This window comes from Ambystoma mexicanum, chromosome 8, assembly GCF_040938575.1.
Source record: "Ambystoma mexicanum isolate Mex_15411 chromosome 8, UKY_AmexF1_1, whole genome shotgun sequence".
NCBI lineage: Eukaryota > Metazoa > Chordata > Amphibia > Caudata > Ambystomatidae > Ambystoma > Ambystoma mexicanum.
In genome coordinates this window covers 976,970,469-976,991,067 of record NC_090929.1, presented here as the reverse complement: position 1 = coordinate 976,991,067, position 20,599 = coordinate 976,970,469, and positions in this window count along the sequence as shown.

The window sequence follows — 20,599 nt, the reverse complement described above, 5'->3', positions numbered from 1 at the left end:
CCTGCCCTCTTCCAAATGTCATCTGCCGCATCCCCTAATATTGATAATAATAGTCCCTTCACGTCTCCCACTGCTAGTTTCTGTCTCGTGGTGTGTTTTTCCATCTCGTATATCCATTTCCCCGCTCCTCCGCTTAGTGATGGGAGCCTGCACTTTATATTCTCCTTATCAGCATGCTTCCAAGGGACATATTGTGGTCTGGCCCCTCCCCCTCCAATAGTGGCATTAAATTGTACCCCATTTGTCCCCCCAGTTGTCGTGGGGTGGAATCCGTGTACTCCTCCTCTTCCTCTGTGTCAAGTAAATCTGCTTCCATATCTATATTAACGCTGCTTGTCATATCTTCTACTTCGTTTCTCCTCCCTCTCCTATTACTCTCTTGGTTCACTGCAGGTGTGCGTGGCCGTTCTTCCTGCCTGCGTCCTGGGAGGTCTCTGAGCCTGCCTATGTATGGTGTGTCTTCAGGCGCGGGTGTTGGTGGGCGTGTTGGGCGTGATGATGTGGATGTTACTGCGTGTGTTGTTCCTCCTGCCACTTCCCTTACCCGTTCCTCACTTCTCTTCTCTTCTTCCCTCTTCCTGCATGCCCATGGTGATTCCCCGTTGGCGCGTTTGATGTACAATTTATCTAAGCTCTCCCTACCGCTGCTTCTTTCTTCTCTTCCCACGCCCTCTTCTTCTTCGCTGCAGAATTCATCCAGGAGCGACAACCCCCAATCTGTCCTTTTCCCCCTTACTGTCACTGTTTTTAAGTCTATTAAATCCGTTCCTTTCTGTTAGCCTCTACTAGTTACTCCCCCTTGCGCTGATGTTGTAGCCACTTCTGCATCCCGACGCGTATATGTTCTTACCCCAGGCTCCAGTTTCCTCTCCCTGCTCTCCTCTTCCTTCTTTTCCACTATTTCACCACCTATTTCCTCTCTCTTCTTTTTCATTTCTTCCATCACCTCACTACTTACCTTCGCTAATATCCTTTGTTCCTTTCTCCCCCTTTCCCATTTCTCTTTTTCCCTTTCTAATATGCTTTCTATTACTTTACCTTCTTCGTATTTCCTGGTGCTTTCAGAGAGTATTTTCTTCTTCCATAGTTCCATTTCCTTTTCCTTCTCTTCCTCCCTCCTCTTCATGTCACGCTGTGCTGCTCGGGATACCCTTTCCGCTATTGCCTTCATCCTCTCCGCTTCCCTCTTCCTCCCTTCTGTACGCTCCTTCATTCTTTCTAACTCATCCCTACTTTCCTTCCTCTCCTTCCTCCTTCCTCATGCCTCTTGCTCGAGCTGCTTAATCAGTGCACTCCGTTCATCCCTCAATTCCGCCAATCGTTCCTCCAACATCTCCTCCTCTTCCTGTGACAGCTATCCTTCCCTTGTGTTACTCTCCTCACCCCCTATTCCAGTACTACCTGTGTCGTCTTTATTCATTCTCCTCACCACATCTTTTTCTTCTCCTGTTAATGTCCCTCGCAACTTTAAGAGCACCTGCGTTGCTATCCAATCGTCTTGTCCTATGTTCGAAATGTGCTCCTCGCTGTTCTTCCCTCCCTTTGTGCGCGCCTGCGTGCAACTCGAACCCAGTGCGCTCGTCACCTCCTCCCCCCTCTGGTAGCTACCTGTAGCGGTATATGGTGGAGGGCTGTATGCGGGGTTTGAGTACCCCATAGCTGCCGTCAGTTGTTGCCATGCTGCTTCTCGTAACTCCGTAACAGGATATAATCCACCTTCCTCTTTCTTCACTACCTTCGCTAGGGGCATGTCTTCTGTCCCTTCTCTCTTTACTTCTACTTCATGTCCATTACCAGACCTTTCATCCCCCTTCCTGTCTCTTTCCGCACACTTTGCGTTACTGGTCGCCGTTTCCCCGTTCCCTTCTTCCTCCTTAATCTCCTTCCCCTCTTTTGTTTCTTCGCTCCCCTTCTCTTCTGCCGTCCCTTCGACGGTGAACATTCCGGTTGGTCCTGGCCGGGATCCCTGGAACATCCTCCACAACTTAAACACCTCCACGTGATGTGCCAACTTCTTCCCTTTGTACGTGTTGTGTATGTGTGTCAGCAGTGAGTGTTGGACGTACGGTTCAAAACTGCCGTTAGGCGGCCATGGTGTCGTCATTTTGTTGTCTGTTCCTTGTGTCCCTTCTATACTATATTTGATACGTTTTTCCCTGTTGGACGACAGTGTTTTTCAAATATGTTGGAGGGGGTTAGTCAGAGTGTTCCCCACCCTCCAGATCCTGACCCATATGAAATGGTTATGCTGTGCTTTTAACTCCCTTCATCACAACCGTGGTTACCTGGCCCCGTAGATTGGGGACTTTCAACCGTTCGCTAAAAGTAAAACAATCAAGTAGAACAATTACAAGTATACAGTTCTTTTCCTCTGTTTGTTTTCTTCCTTTCATACCATTGGTACGACCCCCTGCGGCCGCTGCACACAAAGCCCCCTGCGGCTGCGTGCCCTGTGTGATGTGCTTGTACAGCCGCCCCACCTTTTCCACTCCCCTCTTTCTTCCACCTTACTCAGCGTGGCTGGCGTTCTCCGTGCACGGTCACTTCCCCCTTTTCACCCTTCCCGTATTTGGGGGTGGCCGGCATTCTCTGTGCGCCGCCTCCCCACCTCTGTTGTGCCGCCCTTATCCTCTGCTTACTCCCCTACCACCCCTCAAACAACGCGATGTGGTCAAGGTGTCCTATGAAGGCCCTACGGGTGACGTCACCAACCTCTTTCAACTATTACCGGTAAGATCTTTACACTTCAAGAGAGCGTGCAATAAGTTTTAACTTCTTGTCCCCGTTAACCCCACAGCTGTCCTCTTGTTACGCCCAGAACAAGGTAACCAACAATGCACTCTTATAATCGGACTGCACACGCTGCGTTGCCTCATGTGTGACACACCTCTCGCTGGGGGGCTTAACCAGCCAATTATCTTCCATACTTGGCAACAATCTAGCTACCTCCTACAGGAAAACGTCATCTATATATCGAGTTTCAACTGCTCGATCAATAGGGATCCTTGTCTACTCATTGATCAAAAACGCCAATTCATAGGAAAGCCACACACACCCCCTCTACAGGTGCCCACGATCTAGACCAATCAGTGTCTACGAGCAACCGCACGTGGTGCCTTCTGGCTCCACCCACCCTTCTTCTGTGACGTGGTAGAGTACAGCTCTCATGCCTGTCCCATTACCGCTCACTAGTCTATCAACACTTATTAATCAAATCTTTGCAACACACTGTAATAACACCTCCCGCCGCCCTTATTACAACTCCTCCCCCCTCCCTCACAATGTCACATTGCTCGTTGGGTGTGCCATACTCACCAAGTTCTCTTGATGTGGGGCCGCTCGACTGCGTGCACCCCTCCAAGCTGCTCGCCACCTCCCCTCGTCTGGACACGTCTGGACACTCGCCAACCGCGGGCGGGATACTTCTCAACCGGCTCCCGAGGGCCAATATCCGGATTACTCTGTCCGGTCTTCTCGCAGTTCCGTGATGGTCCTGTAGTCCTCAAAAGGGGGCAGCGGCAGAGGGGGCCACGCCGCTGGGCCCTCCTCGCAATGAGAGGCCTTGGAAAATGGAAAAAAACTCAAAAGGGTAGACCTTAAAGAGATCTCAGCAGTGCCTCCAACTTGTCGGGGTGATTATCCCGGGGCCAGCAGAGCCGTCCGCGGACCTCCGGGCTGGGAGGCCCCAACTCCTCCCATGTTTCCCAAAAGGAGTATGATACACACACAAGGAGCAAGGTGGTTCTGCTGTTTATTATAACAATGGCAGGGATGGGTCTCGGATCATACGCGTCCGTCCAGGCTCTCACTCTTAGTGGGGCTTGCAGGCCCTTTTTACGGCAGTATGACGCGCTATCTGCGTCACCTGGGAAAGTTAGCAAAAAACCTATTGCCACTCCGGATTGGTTCCCCAAGTGGTAGGGTTAGAATAGGGTACATATGGAGAAGGATCTTAGTGGTTAAGGATTAGTCAGGTGGTATACTTGGGCTGTCCCTACTATTAGATACTTGAAAATTGCTACAAGGGGACCCCTGGTGATTGGCTAATACTACTGACGTCAGTGATGAGCCCCCCCTGTGTTCTGATTGGTTCTCCCGCGAGCCCCCAAGCCTGGGACCATCGTCGTTCCCAGCTCGCGGTGTACCTGTCATTAGCAACAATGTGAAACTCTGTGTTTGTGCAGGCAATGTACAGGTCTGCTCATAGGCTTGTGAGCAGGTCGTTCCCATCGCCGTAGGTGTCCATCTTGCCGCTTCGTTGTTGCAACCTGTGTCCCAGACGTGGGACCAAGGTGATTTTCTGTCTCGTGGGTCTGGCACCTTGTCAGATCGGCTTGGTCACGTGTGGAGAGACCGTAGCTGGAGCAGAATCCTGGACATTAGATTTGTATTTCGTTTCTGTAGGCTTGGCTTTTTTACAGGTGTAACCTTGGCGCCGGGCTGGTAGCATGCGAGTTGCAACATCGTGGCCTTGGCTGTGAGCTCTCGCTGGGGCTCGTTCTGCATGATCATCACTTGTACTCTTGCTCTGAGAGAATTTTCATGATGAGGCTCTTGCTTGCGGCCTACTCGGGCCTAGTTCATGGATGGCGATACATAATCCATTGTATGGAGATCGCTGATTGATATGGCGTCACAAGCAGTGTTAGGTATACATGATGGTGTCGTCACAGGACGAGTGGTGGGAGAAGTGTAAGCAAGCGTATGCACGAGCTCTTCAGGCGTCTTGCGTTTCTGCATTACTATAAAAAGGCCTATGTGAAAAATAACAACAATGCATGTCAGTGGGTGTGTCAGTCACCTACGTCATAGCACTGAATATGTTCTTCATGTAGGTTGGTGTGTGAGTGACCAGTGTGCATGGTGGCACGTGTGTTCTTGGCAGTTGGCTGGGTCATTATGGCATCTCTAATGATGTGGATACTTGTGGCTGTTGTCTTAGTCGAGTTCATCCATGCCGCAGGTGTCAGCTTGAGTCGGACAGGCTGGTGGGCATGCCCTTATGTTCCTGAACCAGGGTATTTTGTCATCTGGTAGATAGACAAACTCGTCCCGTGGGGGGTGTCTGGGCCGTGATCCTCTAGGCCATGGTCTTGATGAGATTGGGGGGAGCATGTTTTCCCATTCTCCCACTTCACCTGACTTGTAGACAGAGGATCATGTGCGCCAACAAGTCCGATCCGCGGACATACATCAACTACAATGCTGTCTAAATACTGAACGTGGACACTTGCTGAACTACATTGTATAGGACGTTTGTTAAGGCTTAATGTTAATTCCGAGAATACACTGTTGCCATTGTGACTTGTTGACATGTAAACTGAAAATTGTCCACACGCATATAGTTGGACAAACTAGAAGTGAACTCGGCACGAACCCTAGACCGAGTATCATTAACCTGTAGAGGCGCTGGACATTATGATTGGAAATGTATAAAATGTTTAACTGTCCAGACGTCAGTACCTCTCACTTCTCACACCGAAAGGGCTGGTATTCGCTGTGATGTACTGAGGGCCAGATAGCTATCTGATACTTTGTTTCTTTGTAAACTGTACAGATATAGAATAAAGATCTGTGAATCTTTATAAGCCCGTGTTTGGTGTATTTCCTTTTGGGGTACTCAGCCTCGATATTTCCTTTTGCTTTTACAGATGGCGCCCGAATAGGGACCCTCAAGATTGATGCCATCTTGTTGAAGGTTGATGCGGCTATCGGATCGGGATCGGATGGTCTAAAAGGGGGCCCCTTTCTTGGATGAGAAGCGACACCTCAGCAGCGTTGCATGACCCGATCCCTGGACGGTGAGCCCACGGTCCGAGTCGGCATCTTGACGAGGGTCCATATATCGAGACGGGCAGATTTGCCGAAATCACCAACCACGTGGGACCTTTGTTAGTACTTTAAAATCCGATCGGACCTCCTTAGGATTTGATCAGGTGAGTCGCGACCCGATTCTTAAGTATCCTGATAATTAGTTTTGGCGTATTGCACTCGCGAGTACAATTATTGACCAGGTGCCACCAGTATTCTGACATGCCTGGGAAATTGTCTGCGGGTTCAGGGTGTTATTCCGCAGTGATAGACAATCTTTGGAATTTGGCCGACCGGCGCCAATGGAGGGGTTGCCAGCGTGTACTATGTACTGTAAGCATGCCATTGGTAGTATAGTGTTTAATGATATTTGGCACAGACAAACTAGACATGCTTCTGAACTTCAGTGGCCAATCAATGGTAGTTTTACAGAATTGGAAGAAAGAAGCTATGCAGCAGCTTAAGAGTAGAGAAAAGCATGCGCACCGTCATATGACAAACGCCGAAAAAGTGTTGTTATATGACCAGAATAAACATTCTGAGTCAGTTAGGAATATGGATAGGGCTTTTTGACTTGATATCCAGAAAATATAACCTTCTAAAGACTTTCATGTATCTGATGAGCTGATTGACAAACTTTTAAATGAACGAAGGCCTGGTGCCACTGCGCCATCTCTGTATGTTCCTCTTCCTGCTGTTATTCCTCCTCCCGTAGCTCCTCCTGCTCCTCCTATTGCTCCTCTTAATGTTCCTCTTCCTCCGGCTGTTGTTCCTCCTCTTGTTGTCGCTCCTCCACCGGCTCCTCCACCCTTGCCTACTGTTACGGGTCCGGTGGGTTTGCCTGGTGCGCCAGTGATAGCACCTCTGTTTCCGAATGTACAAATTTTGCCTACTCTCCCTCTTCCAAGTGGTTCTTCACCGCTTGTAGTATATCGGGGAGCGGGTTGTAACTCGTAATACTGTGTCTTCTGAGAGAAAGCATGAATTGACTGCATGGGCAAAACATTGCATGGAGATGGGTGAACAATCTGATGTTCTTGAGAAAAACGTTTTTATTGAAGGATTAGGAATTCATTTATGTGTCATGTGGTACGGGCTAAATGATATAGATCTCCCACAAGGGTTAAGGGATCTGAATACTTTAGCATTTTCTAGAGATACTGCAGAGAAAGTACATGAGCATGTCGAGAGGGTTTTTTGTGTATAGAAGGGAGTTGGAAAGGTTAAGGAATGAAGATGTAGATGGTGATAGTTTGGACACTATGTTAGTACAGAAACGGTTCTTTCCTTGTTGTAAGTTGATAAATGAGGAAACACAAATTTGTACAAAAGATGCGATTAGGTGGATCTCAGACACGTTGATAACTCCCGTTGAAGTATATGACACGTATAGTCAGTATACGCCAGAAATGCAGAGGAAAGTGATACAGGTAATGGTAGAGTACCTACAGGATGAATGCGTAAAAAGAAAGATTTGTTGTCCCACAGAGTTATTGGGTATTTATAAGAGAGCTTTTTCTATTTTGACACTTCTTCGGCTGCTTTAGCGCTCGATCTAGCTCTGTTGCTTAGTAAGCTTAGTAAGCTTAGTAAGCGTTCGGAGTCGCCTACTTCTCAGTTGCCTATGAGAGAGGTTCCTCCGACATTTGTCCCAAAAGTAGAGATTCCCGCTAATGTTGCAATGGGTGCACCTGCACAAGATATCCCTGCACATTATGTGTTGCAGTTTGTTCACTTCCCGTTCTCCAGACAGGAAGTAAACACCATTAAACAATCTATTCCTGATATTAGGAAGAATCCGACAGGGTTCTATAAAGAGTCTGTCTTGCAATCATCAGTATTCACCTTAAGTGATATTGATTTGTTATTTCCCGTACTCCTGCCTATTGACTTGTGGAAACAGATTAGGACTGTAGACCATGTACCAGGGTTAGGAGATACATGGGATAATACGGCTAGACTCGATAGAGAAAGGCCAGCTGGTGAGAGACCGCCACAGTTAATACTAACTTTGCCTGATAGAATAGTTACAAAATTGAAAGTTATAATTCCTGAAAGAAGGATTATTTGGGACAAGCTTACTGCCTGTGTCCAAGGAAAGTCTGAGGGTGCTACCGAGTTCTTCAATCGGTTCGAACAGGTATTTTCAGATTTCAGTGGGCAAGACTTGAGCACAGAGTCTGGGAAACGACTATTCGTGGACACATTTTGGCGTAGATTGCTGCCTGACATCCAGTTACAAATTATGTCCTCCGAGAGCGTCTGTCAAGCAAGGTCTCAGTCAGAAGTATTGTATATGGCTCAGTACTATGAGAATCGTGTCAATAACGAAAAAGAAAGAGTTGAAAAGAGAAAAGACAAAAGTATTATTGCAGCAAAATGTTAGAGGCCCTAGATGGGGTAATTCACAATCTAGGGGTCAGTATGTTCCACAGGGAAATGCGCCATTGCGTCCTGTAAACATAAACCACTGTGCTTATTGTAGACAGGAGGGTCATTGGCGAATAACGCATTTGGGGATATGGGTAGACGATCCAGAGGCCGCCCTGGGGCAGGCAGTCTTGGTAGAAGTCCGTTTTTGCAGCAACCTTTTTCACAGGACAATCAGGCACCAAGTGTGGATAATAGAAACATTTTTGATCATCCTTCTGCTGCTTACCTCTCTGAAGACCTTCCTTTCAATGACATTCTGTTTCGCTAGGATTGTCCGAATCAGGGTTTGGAACCAACACCTATTCCCGTTGATCAGAAAGGTCCCTACGTTGAGATGATAGTGGGAAATAGGAAGCATCTATTCTTGATAGACACAGGGGCATAGAAGTATTCCATTCACCATTCACGGGTTCCAAACATTCCACTGTCAGGGCAAAAAAAAGTTTCTGTAGGGTTTTCAGGCAAACCAGTTGTCTGTCCAGTTTCTTCGCCGGTACCTATTACTTTGGGTCCATTTACGAACCACTGTCCATTTCTTTTGACTACGAATTGAGGAGAGAATTTGTTGGGGTTGAATCTGTTGAAGTAATTAAATGCGGTAATTCATTATTCTTCCAATGGAGTGCATTTGACGATTTCACCACAGCAACTTTCTGTCTCTCAATTCTTGACCAGACCTTTGCCACCGGAATTCAGTGATGTTCCGGAGTGTTTGTGGGCAATTGATGATAATGATGTCAGTGTTTTGCAAATTGAGCCCATTAAGAGTATTCTGAAACATGGAGTGAAGTTGCCACATATTCCCCAGTATAAGATCTCGGTCGATGGTGAGCAAGCTTTGAAATGCATAGGCTCCGATTTTGTGCATCGAGGGGTGATTGGGGAAATTGCAGGTAGTTTGTGCAATAGTCCAATTTTGCCCATGTACAAAAAAGGCGATAATGCAATTCCCTTCCGTTTCATTATTGATTTAAGTGCCATCAACAAGATTGTTTCTCCACAATTTCCCATTGTGCCTGATGGGACAACAATATTAACCATGATTCTGGCTTCCTCTACTCACTTTAGAGTGGTGGATCGAAAGAACGCCTTCTTTAGTATCCCTATACATAAAGGCAGTAGATATTTGTTCGCATTCACCTTAGGGAGATGCTTGTTTACCTTTACCCGTGCGCCGCAAGGTTACATGGAAAGTTCTAGCATCTACAGTAGGGCTTTGAAAGAGCAGCTCGACACACTCGAGTTGCCCACTACTTGTACACTGCTTCAGTATGTCGACGATCTACTCTTAGCTGCTGACTCAGAGAGCACTTGTAAGGAGGGCACTGTTTCATTGCTTATCCACCTAGCACAACATGGACACAAAGCTTTGCTTAAAAAATGTCAATATTGTCGACAGGAGGTCGCCTATTTAGGCTATCTCCTGTCAAAGGAGGGAAGAAGGTTGACGTCCGAACGGATAAAAATCATTTCTAGTATATCTGTCCCAAATACACAGAAGGAAGTTAGAGCCTTGATATGAATGGCTTCTTACTGTAGGCAGTGGATCCCAAACTTCTCCTTAGTGATTAAACCAATGTTGGCTCTGACGAAGAAGGGCATTTCTTCGCCTTTGCTGTGGAACTTGCAACACTAGCGAGCATTTGATCTGCTCAAGACTGCATTGTGCTCGACACCAGTTTTGGGCACACCAAACTATGAAAAGGCCTTTGTGTTGTGTGTGCATGAATGTGATGGATGTGCTTTGGCTGTATTAACGCAGGAACATGGAGGGAAGAATAGGCAGTGCGGCTACTTTTCTTCCGCCCTTGATCCTGTTGCATGCGCTTTGCCAAGATTTTTGAGAGCTGTCACTGCTGCTGCTGCGTCCATAAAACAGAGCGAGGGGGGAATGGTCCTAGGCCATGCTTTAACCCTGATGGTACCTCACTCTGTAGATGTTCTATTAAACAGAACACAAATGCAACACCTCACCTCCAATTAACGAGATACAAATTAATCTTGTTTGTACCGCACATCCAAATAAAGAGGTGTTGTGTCCTTAATCTGGCTGAACTTTTACCTTTCCCGCAAGGTACGGCTAGCAGTGACGAAGAGTCACATGACTGCCTTTACACTACAGAGAAAGCGACCAAAGGCTGAATCGATCTAAAAGACACTCTTTTGAATAATCCACAAGGGGAGCTGTTTTGTGATGGTTCCTGTTTCAAACTCCCGGATGGTACATCCACAGCTGCTTATGCAATCACCAAATTGAGCACAGTCGTGGAGACCAAAAGAATTATGCATAACTCCGCGCAGGCCGCAGAGATTATAGCATTCACCCGAGCTTGTGAACTTTCCGAAGGGCTTACCGTAAATATATATACTGACAGTCAGTATGCCTTTGGGGTAGTTCACAATTTTGGCAGACTTTGGGCAGAAAGAGGTTTCTTGACCTCACATAGCACTAAAATCCAGAATGGCTCCTTGATAGTACGGTTACTCTCAGCGCTTGCACTCCCTACTCAGCTAGCAATTATGAAATGCGCAGCACATCAGAAGATTATAGACAATGTAGGAAAAGGGAACGCTTTCACTGACCAGTTAGCCAAACAGACTGCCACTGATCTCTCTTCAGAAATGCATGCTTCAAGGGAAGCCACAAATGCCTGTACTTTGGATGAGGGTATCAAATCTGTAAAAAACATTCAAGCCGATGCCACGTTAGAGGAATTTAAGAAATGGGCTGAGGGTTTGGCAAAATTGGGTGATGGCGGGTGTTGGGTGGACAAAGTTGAAGGGAATTGGTTACTGCCTGACGAGTATATTATGAAGATGGTTGTTATGGCTCATGGTCCCACCCATATTTGTGCTTGTAAGGTCACCGAAATCTTGCAAAATGTGTGGGTAAATGATAAAATCCCTAAGTTAGCTAAGCGCTTCGTTCAAGGGTGTTTTATTTGTTTGCAGCATAATGTGGGAAAGGGCACATCGACTCCTAGGGGTAGTTTTGGTTCACCTCGTGTCCCCTTTAAAGTAATCCATTTCGACTTCATTGAAATGGAGCGTTGTAATAACTTCAAATATGTACTAGTTGTTATCTGTGCCTTTAGAAAGTGGGTTGAAGCTTTTCCTGTCAAAGATGCCACCGCTATGACCACAGCGAAGACCATGCTGAAGGAATATTTTCCTAGATTTAGTCTGCCAAGAGTCATCTGGTCGGACAATGGTCCACATTTTATCGCTGCTGTAATTCTGCAGATATGTGCGGGATTACAGATTAATAAACGGTTCCATTCAGCCAGACACGCACAGAGTGCTGGATTAGTAGAAAGACACAACAGCATCATCAAGAACAATCTCGCTAAAATGTGTGCCGGCACCAAACTAAAATGGCCGGACGCCTTACCGATCGTGTTATTGTCCATGAGAACGACCCCTCAAACTAAGACTGGGCTTCTCCCTTTGAGGTGGTCATGGGTAGGCCAGCTAACATTTGGAACATACCGAAGCTCCGTTCTTTACATGAAGTCGAAAATGTACTTCTTTCTGTTTACTGTGGCCAGTTAACAAAAAATCTGTATTTGATTTATCACCAGGTGCGAGAGGCTTTGCCTGTAAGATACGAGAGCCCCGGTCACAGCATACGGCCGGGAGACTGGGTCCTCACCAAGTCATTTGAGCAATCTTCTTACCTCGCACCTCATTGGCGGGGCCCCGTCAGGTCCTCCTGGTCACACAGACCGCCGTGCGAGTGGAGGGAAGGCGGAATTGGATCCACGCATCTAACATCAAGAGGATTCCTTACCCTTTGCCACACGCTACAGAAGATACAGAACCCCTCACTAATGCTGTAACCAACGATCACGAAGCAGCAACCAGCATCGAGAGTGCATCGGAGACTCTCCCTGACCCCGTGGGGCCTGGGGAAACAGCCACATCATCTCCACACTCTCCAACAGTTCCATTCTCAAAATTTGTTCTGAATCTTGTGGCCGATCTCGCTTTGCATTCGCCGCTTGCATCATGGAGTGACGACACGTTGTTCGCCGATCATTTAGTACCAGGGAGTACAAGGTACGATCTGCGTCCGAGGAAATAGACTTACTGCACAGTTCGGCTGTGCTATCAAGGAAAGAATCACTGAGGGGCTTGCATTTTTGGCCCGATAATTTGTACATAAGGGGATTCTGTTGGCAAGGGTTTGTGAAAGGACTAAGAAGACGCTCGGTCTGGAGATCGCCAGAAAATAACTTAGGTGTAATCGTTTGAAGAACACTATGCCTGCAACCGCTCCCACTCGTACGGAACAGATAAGAGACTGTGTGACCGGCCGTGAAAATAAACAATCAAATGTGTGGGCCCCGAAAACCTATTGTTGTCTTGTAATAATGTTAACTGGTTTTACAATAGTCATCGCCTTAGGATTCTGGTATCTGGAAGAAGTACATCCGCTTGAAAATGTGTTACCCACTGAAAATGTACCCACTGTTTCTACGCCTTTCGTGCATCTGCACACTCTATCTCCTGGAGACTCTCAGCACAGACACAGTTACCACAACAACTCTCTATTACTTATTATGAATGCTACACATGCCATTCTTAACAAGTCCAATTGTTGGGTCTGTTCGCATTTACCGCAACACGGGGATAAGGGGCTGGGTTGGTATATTCATCCTTTACCTTTGACAACTGCCTGCTATGCTTCTCTAAGAGCACTATTCTTTGGTTGATGGAACGATAGCATCTCAGGGAACTTTGATGGAACTAACTTGAATGATTTCGAGAAACGTGTTCTAACGCACCTGGGATGCTCACTCTCTGCGAATAGGAGCAAGCCTAATGTTGCTTCTATTAGGCCTTCTGATAGACTGTCCCGTCCTTTTCAATCTTTGATCTGTTTCAAGATGGCTCCTATAGGCAACAGGGATGCCACGCCACCTTCTTATACTGTCAACCACAGCCCCGATTCAGTTTCTTTCTGCATACAGAGGAATGGTACTCAGTCAATGGGTGATTTCAAGGGTTGCGCCAACGTTGCAAATTTGACTAGTGAGGGCAGACCTTTGTATATAGGCGAACCTGTCTACTTTGTTTGCGGTAGTGTAGCATTTCCATGGTTACCCAGGGATTGGCAAGGAACCTGTTATTTAGGGATTCTGTTACCTGGGGTATTCATTGCTAGTACAGTAGAAATTTCAAAGGCTCGTCCACGGCTGAACGTGGTGGGATATGTAAATTAGTGGGGTCCGCTTGCTGTGTTTTCGTGCCAGATTCCTCCCCAACTATCTTTAGGGCGATTCAGAATCTGCAGCTTCTCTGTTCAGAAGTACATGTTCCCGAGGGAAACTGGGATCTGAGTGCTTGGTTCTGGGACTTCCTGCGATCTTGGAGATGGAAGCTACTTTCGGTCTTGCTGATTATTTTAGGTATTCTGGTGTTTTTCTGCTGTTGTATACAATGTCTTCCTGGTATGTGTTCGATGTTAGGAGGATGTTGTGCACAAGCGATGGGTACATTAGGAAACAAGGTAAATGCCCCAGAGAAAATATCTAATGAATTTGTGCTGAAGGAGAGCTCAGAATCTGACCTTATGGCAATTGATATCTTGGATAGTGATTCAGGATGTATGGACATTGAGACGTGGAGTTACTCGTAAAGTGACTAGAAGTAGTTTAGAGCTTGGCTTAAGCCAAAAGGAGGGTTTGTTAAACAGAATATGATATTGTACCTCCTTTATTGTATATATTGGCCTAAACCCAGTCGCTCTGCGAAGAAAACCTTGTTGCAAAGTTCCGATCTTAGATCGACTTTGCCCCCATTTAAGGTCCATCCGCCATTTTGATTTCCACTCCAAAGTAATTCTGTGTTCTAAAATGGTGGACAGTGTTCCCCGCTTGTAATTGAGCTGTCCTGACCTCTGTACAGAAGTTAATGTCTAAACTGTCCGTTGGCCGAATGTTTGGGTCGAGTAAAAAGACCTTGTCCCATGCCTGACTTGTAGACAGAGGATTACCTGCGCCAACAAGTCCGATCCGCGGACATACATCAACTACAATGCTGTCTAAATACTGAACGTGGACACTTGCTGAACTACATTGTACAGGACATTTGTTAAGGCTTATTGTTAAATCCGAGAATACACTGTTGCCTTTGTGACTTGTTGACATGTAAACTGAAAATGATCCACATGCATATAGTTATACAAACTAGAAGTGAACTTGTCACAAACCCTAGACCGAGTATCATTAACATCTAGAGGGGCTGGACATTATGATTGGAAATGTATAAAAAGTGTAAATGTCCAGATGTCCAGTACCTCTCACTTCTCACACCGAAAGGGCTGGTATTCGCTGTGATGTACTGAGGGCCAGATAGCTATCTCATACTGTGTTTCTTTGTAAACGTTACAGTTATAGAATAAAGATCTGTGAATCTTTATAATCCCATGTCTGGTGTATTTCCTTTTGGGGTACTCAGCCTCAATATTTCCTTTTGCTTTTACATAGGGGCATGCTCAAACCTTATTATTCTGCTTCCAATCCCTTCTCTAAAAACATATAATCCAGTCTGTAACTCACAGATCTATTGCTCCATGTGACATGTTGGGAGCCCCTGCTAGTAGGATCTACAAAATTTAAGTACCAGTTCTGAAGTAGATTCAGCCAAACAATACCATTATTGATTTGTGGCATTGTTTTAGAGCCCGAATTCCCAATTGTCATAGGGGTAATGGCCTCATGGGTGCCACAGTTTTCTGTCCAATCCGCCATTTATGCCAAAGCCACATCACAATAACTATTTAAATCGCCCACTAACATTACATGCCCGTGGGGGATTCCTCCCTCCAACCGTTAATTGTGTGTCTGATGTTTATTTCTATTCTCTCAAAATCCTCCCCTCCTGGCCTAGAATACACATTAATTAGTAGTAGGTCTTTCCCCGAGATGATTTTTTCAATAATAGCGCACAATACCCAGTTAGAGGGAACTGGTTGCTCATATTTTCTAATATTAAAGGAGGATTTCAAACCAATGCATAGACCCCCCCCACAGGTCTCCCCCTATCCCCGGCTAATGCTGGGTTCATTAAAACATTGTAGCCATCCATTACTATAGTTCCAAGGAGCCATGTTTCTTGGAGTGCAAATATGTCACTACTCTTCAATAGGAGCACACTTTCTTTCTGTAGAATAGAGCAAAAGCCTCTGATGTTGCATGAGATTACTGTAATAGCGGATTCCTCTGCTCAATTTTCCAATCTGTAATTTTCGTCAGGAATCCATATTGTAGGTTTAATAGTTTTACCTAGGCTGGTGGTAGATTGAGTGTTACCCTCCATCAAACATTGATTGGTATTGGTGGGAAATTCTAATGTATTGCACAGTACGATTTCGTATTCGTTATTCCAAATATCTCCTGAATATACTCTGAGTAATTCAACAATTACAGCTCTGCCAAACTGAACAATTGCCCAATTTTTCCAACTCCCTACCTTGGGTAAAATAACTCTTTCAATATCAGATGTTTTTATACTATGCAACTGTGGTATTCTCCCAAAGCATTCCAACAACCATTCTCTATTTAAATAAGGGCTATCCTCAGTAGGGTTTTTCTCAATAATTTTTATGGTCTAGCCAGTAGTCTTGACAGTAGTTGTTTATCTCCACATGTTTCCTCCATTATCTGCTTGTTGCTCCTGCTATTTCTACTCATGTCTAATCTTTCCATTTCCATATCATAAATCTCCCTATCTCCAAGTTTAAGCCTTCCCCTTTCTGGATTAGTCGGAATATCTAAGAATATCACTATCAATTTCTTATTTGCTGCCTGGGGGATGGGATCAGCTGGTTCACTATTTTCTTCAACATCAATAATGTTAACCTTCAACAGGGGGTCTATAGTTTCCTGAATAGTAGGCATTGTATTGTTACCATTCAGACAGTTACTCAAAGTTTTTGCCTTAGGTACATTTTTATTATCTATACTATCCTTCGCCACACTCTTTTCATTCAATTTAAACCTATTCACGATTTCTATGCATTCTATATCATTGAGTGTGGTTTCCGCTAAAGCCAGCCTATTCTTTCTGCATGAGTCTTTCTTTCTAGCTTTTCCCAGTTTACCATGGTTGTTTTTAGAGCCTTTCTTGTAATTTCTTTTGCAGTGCAATCTGCGTCTGTGGCTTGAGACTGTTCGACCAACGTCTCAATAACTATTTTCTCCACGTCCCCACTTGGTGGCACCATTTCAATGTCAATGTTAGCTGTGATACCTGCTGCATTGTGGCTCAGTTCAACCTTTTTCTCACTAACCAATAGGCAGAGTTCACTCAAATCACCCCTTATTTCATCATTAGAGACCTTTTGATCATAGAGATTTTTTAATTTTAGCCACTCAGCAGGGATCACAGTTAACAGTTATTTTTCATGTTTTTATTAACCACTGTTACTAGGTCCTTCATGATTTGTTCATCAACCTGGTGCAAATGCCTAAAAGTATATCTACCGTAACAATTAGTGAGTCAATTTTCCCCCTCATGGTAATTTAATTGCCCTCCATTAATTCAGAATCATTCCAAGCGTCACTTAGCTCATCCTCAGTCAGAGAGACATTATCCTCCTGTGCTATTCTTTCTAAATCAGATGTCATAGATAGATTAGTGCCAATCATATTATTCATACTACTGGTTGCTTCAGGACTTTTCTCTAACTGGGAGGGTAAAGAGCCTACTTAGAAGCCCATTGAGTGACGGCAGAAATCATGACACATATTGAGTAAAGAATTATTGTCAATCATTGAACTGTTCCCAGGCATAGGAATAATATTTCCCCTGGAGAAGTCTTTAACCAGATCGACTTTTGTCAGGAAGTCTGAAATTTTGGGCTGATCTAAGGTAGTATTTTCCTTGTTGCCCTTATTATCTTTCTGTACCAAAGAATGAGACCAAAGAATGAGCTTTAGAGGGCTGCGACTTAGAATTTTCTGTATCGCCCTTATTCGTTGCATTTTTATTCGGCCTCAATTTAGGGGCCATCTTCTGGAAAACTGATCGCTAAATGTAATATGTGGTAATGCAAAAGATGTTACTTTCCTAAAGTCAAGAATAATGAAGAGGGCAATCAAAAAGTTGTATGAATAAAACTTTAGATAAAAGGACAATAGTCCACTAAAAAATGCCTCAATGAAAAAAAGTAGCCAATGCCAATTTAAAAATATCCCATCCGAAGTTAATAATCTCACTTATCTAAGTTGTTTGTAAACAAGAAGGAGGGAAAGAAAATCCTCAGAGCCCCCCGCCTTATCCACTAGCTATTTAAAGTGAGTTAGATTTACCAGAAACGAAAGCATGGATTAATAAGGACATTTGCTATTTTCAGTGACATATGGAAGGCAATATTAGCAGGGCGAGGAACGCCCGAGAGCTCGAGGAACGGCCAGAGTCTGTCTCTCACCCCCCGCCCTGTAAAATGTAACTCCCTATGTGTATTGATAATTTGCCGTGACTGTTTGTGTAACTCCATGCATGACTGCAAGTGTACTTCGTGACTAATGAGACCACATCGTGATGTCACTAAGGACGTCAGCTCAATGGTTTCCTCTGAATTAGTCAACGTCGTCCATTGAGGCATTTGAGCCCATAACCAATGTTGAAGCACCTGTATCCATAAAGACATTCACTGGATAAGGTTTGAATGGTTGTCAAAGTGAGTCTCTATCTGCAAACGTGGATGTCACTGGCTCTCCTGGGGTTTGTCTCAATAGTGAGTGGATTTGTGCATTTCTGACTCTTTGGGCTGTCATGTTCGTGGGAATGAGGAGGAGCATTCCAGTGCAAGCAGGGATATATTCAGTTCTTAATAACTGCCATCAGGCTACTTGGGTACACAATTATAGTATTTTGAGCCAGAGGTGTAAATGGTTACAATCCCACCTTTGCCTTTTGCAACTTTGAGTTCCATCAGCTGTGTTCAGTAATGCATATGTGACCTTTCAACCTGCCCTGCTGACATTACAGGGCAGTTGCTAGAGTTGTCAGGAAACAGTCACAGAATGTCACATGTATGAAATATGCTTTTTGGCATGGAGAATTATGAAATTGAGATCTGATCAGAAAATCTGACTTTTCAGAAACAGGATTAGCTGCATCATTTTATTTATTTACATACAAAATGGTCAGCCTATCCCACTCTCACCAGATGGAATTCTGTCCCAGTGACACTCCCATTCTGTCACAGTGACACTGCCAGCCCATACCTGGGGAAAGAACTGTGTTGCTGTAGTTAACCCTGTATGTCACTCTGTGGTGATATTTCTAGGTCGGCTGTTTGGCAGGATCTTCTTTTTAATACATATTCATAGGATGCCACAAAGGAAAACCGCATTCAGAGCACCCCAGAGGAAAATTCTTGTAAAATATGAAAAAATATCCAAAACTATTTTTAGAAAATAAAGGTTCAAATATTACACATATAAGATAGTTTCGCACAGTATATGAAAGGTCTTGAGTGGGCAGAAAATACGTGTTGGCCAATTTTTTTGTTTTTTTAAAACCTTTTTTGTAAACTTATGTTCAAGCAAATCAATGGACGAGTGAAAAAATATGTGACTTTTCGCAGTTTTCATCATTTTAAGTATGAGGAGATATTAACAGAAGAGCCGACCAAACAGCTCAGGCAGAAATATCATCACAGCAAGAATAACACACAACATTAACAACAACCCAATTCTATGAATAGATTGTTTGTATGAGGAAAATAATCAATGGTATATAAGCCGCCGGGCATACCTCACCCACCAATCAGGATCAGAAAAACAAGGGCTGAATCTCATGGTGCAAGCCCATGCTCCATCCCAAGGAAGCACTTTTCTCCCTGAGTCTCAGCGTATGCCTCTCCAACCCCAACATCCTGACTTATATTCTGACCACCTCGGCTCCCAGGTCTTCACTGGGCACTGCCAACGTACCCTGGATCCCGCATCATAGATATTTAAGACACAGCCCCTCATCGATATCTATAGTGAGGTCTAATATGGCCCGTATGTATGCCTGAGACCATTTTATTTTAACACTAGTATACTTTTAGCAGGGTCCAATCCCAAGATGCTAATAGCAATTATATGCCTGGGGCAAAAGCAGGAACAACCGGTAACATCCTGTAACTTGGCCCAGGTCCATTACCTTCCAATACAAGCCCTCATCATGGTTATTATTTCTTAAATAATAACTTTGGTTAGAATGGACATTGAGAAGTACTGCAAAGAAAAGCACCCAACGGAAGCCTTCGCAGAATGTGGCCCTTGGCTCTAGATCAAACCTCTCTTGTAATCAGACTCCTCTTCTATCTAATCCAGTTCACAAAGGAGCTCAGGGCCTGCCGGGGCATTCGTCTTGTCTCTTGCTCTCTCTTCTCGGCCTGCAGAAATGAGATGATTCAGTGTTTGGGGCCCCAAACACTAGAAGAAATAAAATGTCCCCACTTTTGAGGATAACATCGAAGCAACTTCATTTTCGCTTCTATCTTTCCTCAAAACTAAGTCACATTTAAAACCTTTCATATGGCTACGAGATCAATCACTTGATAGAGTGTTAACTGACCCGCTAACGAGAACGATTCACCAAGGGTTTACTTTGAGGAAATCTGATCTACTACTAGAGAAGGCTACTTGACTCACAAAGAAGTTCATCTGAGTAACTCTGACCTACTCCTGATTTACGGCAAGTTTAGTTTACTTTTGACTTACTGCTAGTGAGTCAAGAGTAAGTCAGAGCTATTCAGAGTGACATCTTTCTAAATCAAAAAGCCCTCTACATTTAATAAATAAAGGGCATGTCGAAGTTATTCATAGTAATGCCTATGTGGACCCCAAGTCTTGGAGTAGGACTGATGAAGGCATGCCACCTGCCATAAAAATACCTCTGAAATGTAGCCTTGTTATGTAAATGAATTCTGATTTAGTCCCTCCTAGTGTTGCTTCCAGAAGCTACCTTAGTGTATGATATATGTAGTAAACAAATGCCTTATTATCCGTATTATTGTTATTTGTATTATTATCAGTAGTAGTAGACGTTGTAATAGAAAGTGATTACTTATGATATATTAATAGCATTAATCATATGTATAATAGTAATTATCACAACATACATTGGTGTAACTCAAGGAACCAGAAGTGTGTTGTTAAGTTTAAAATACCTTGTTACCTCGATCCTGTAGCTTTCTAGTTCCTACATTATGAATATGAGCTCTCAGCTGCACGGTCCATTAGAAACCACAGAGCTCGATTGAATTCAGTTGCATTGTGTTGACAGCAAAAAAAAAACTCTCTCGGTGAATCGCATTTGGCTAGGGAATAATGTGCCCAGAACAATTTGG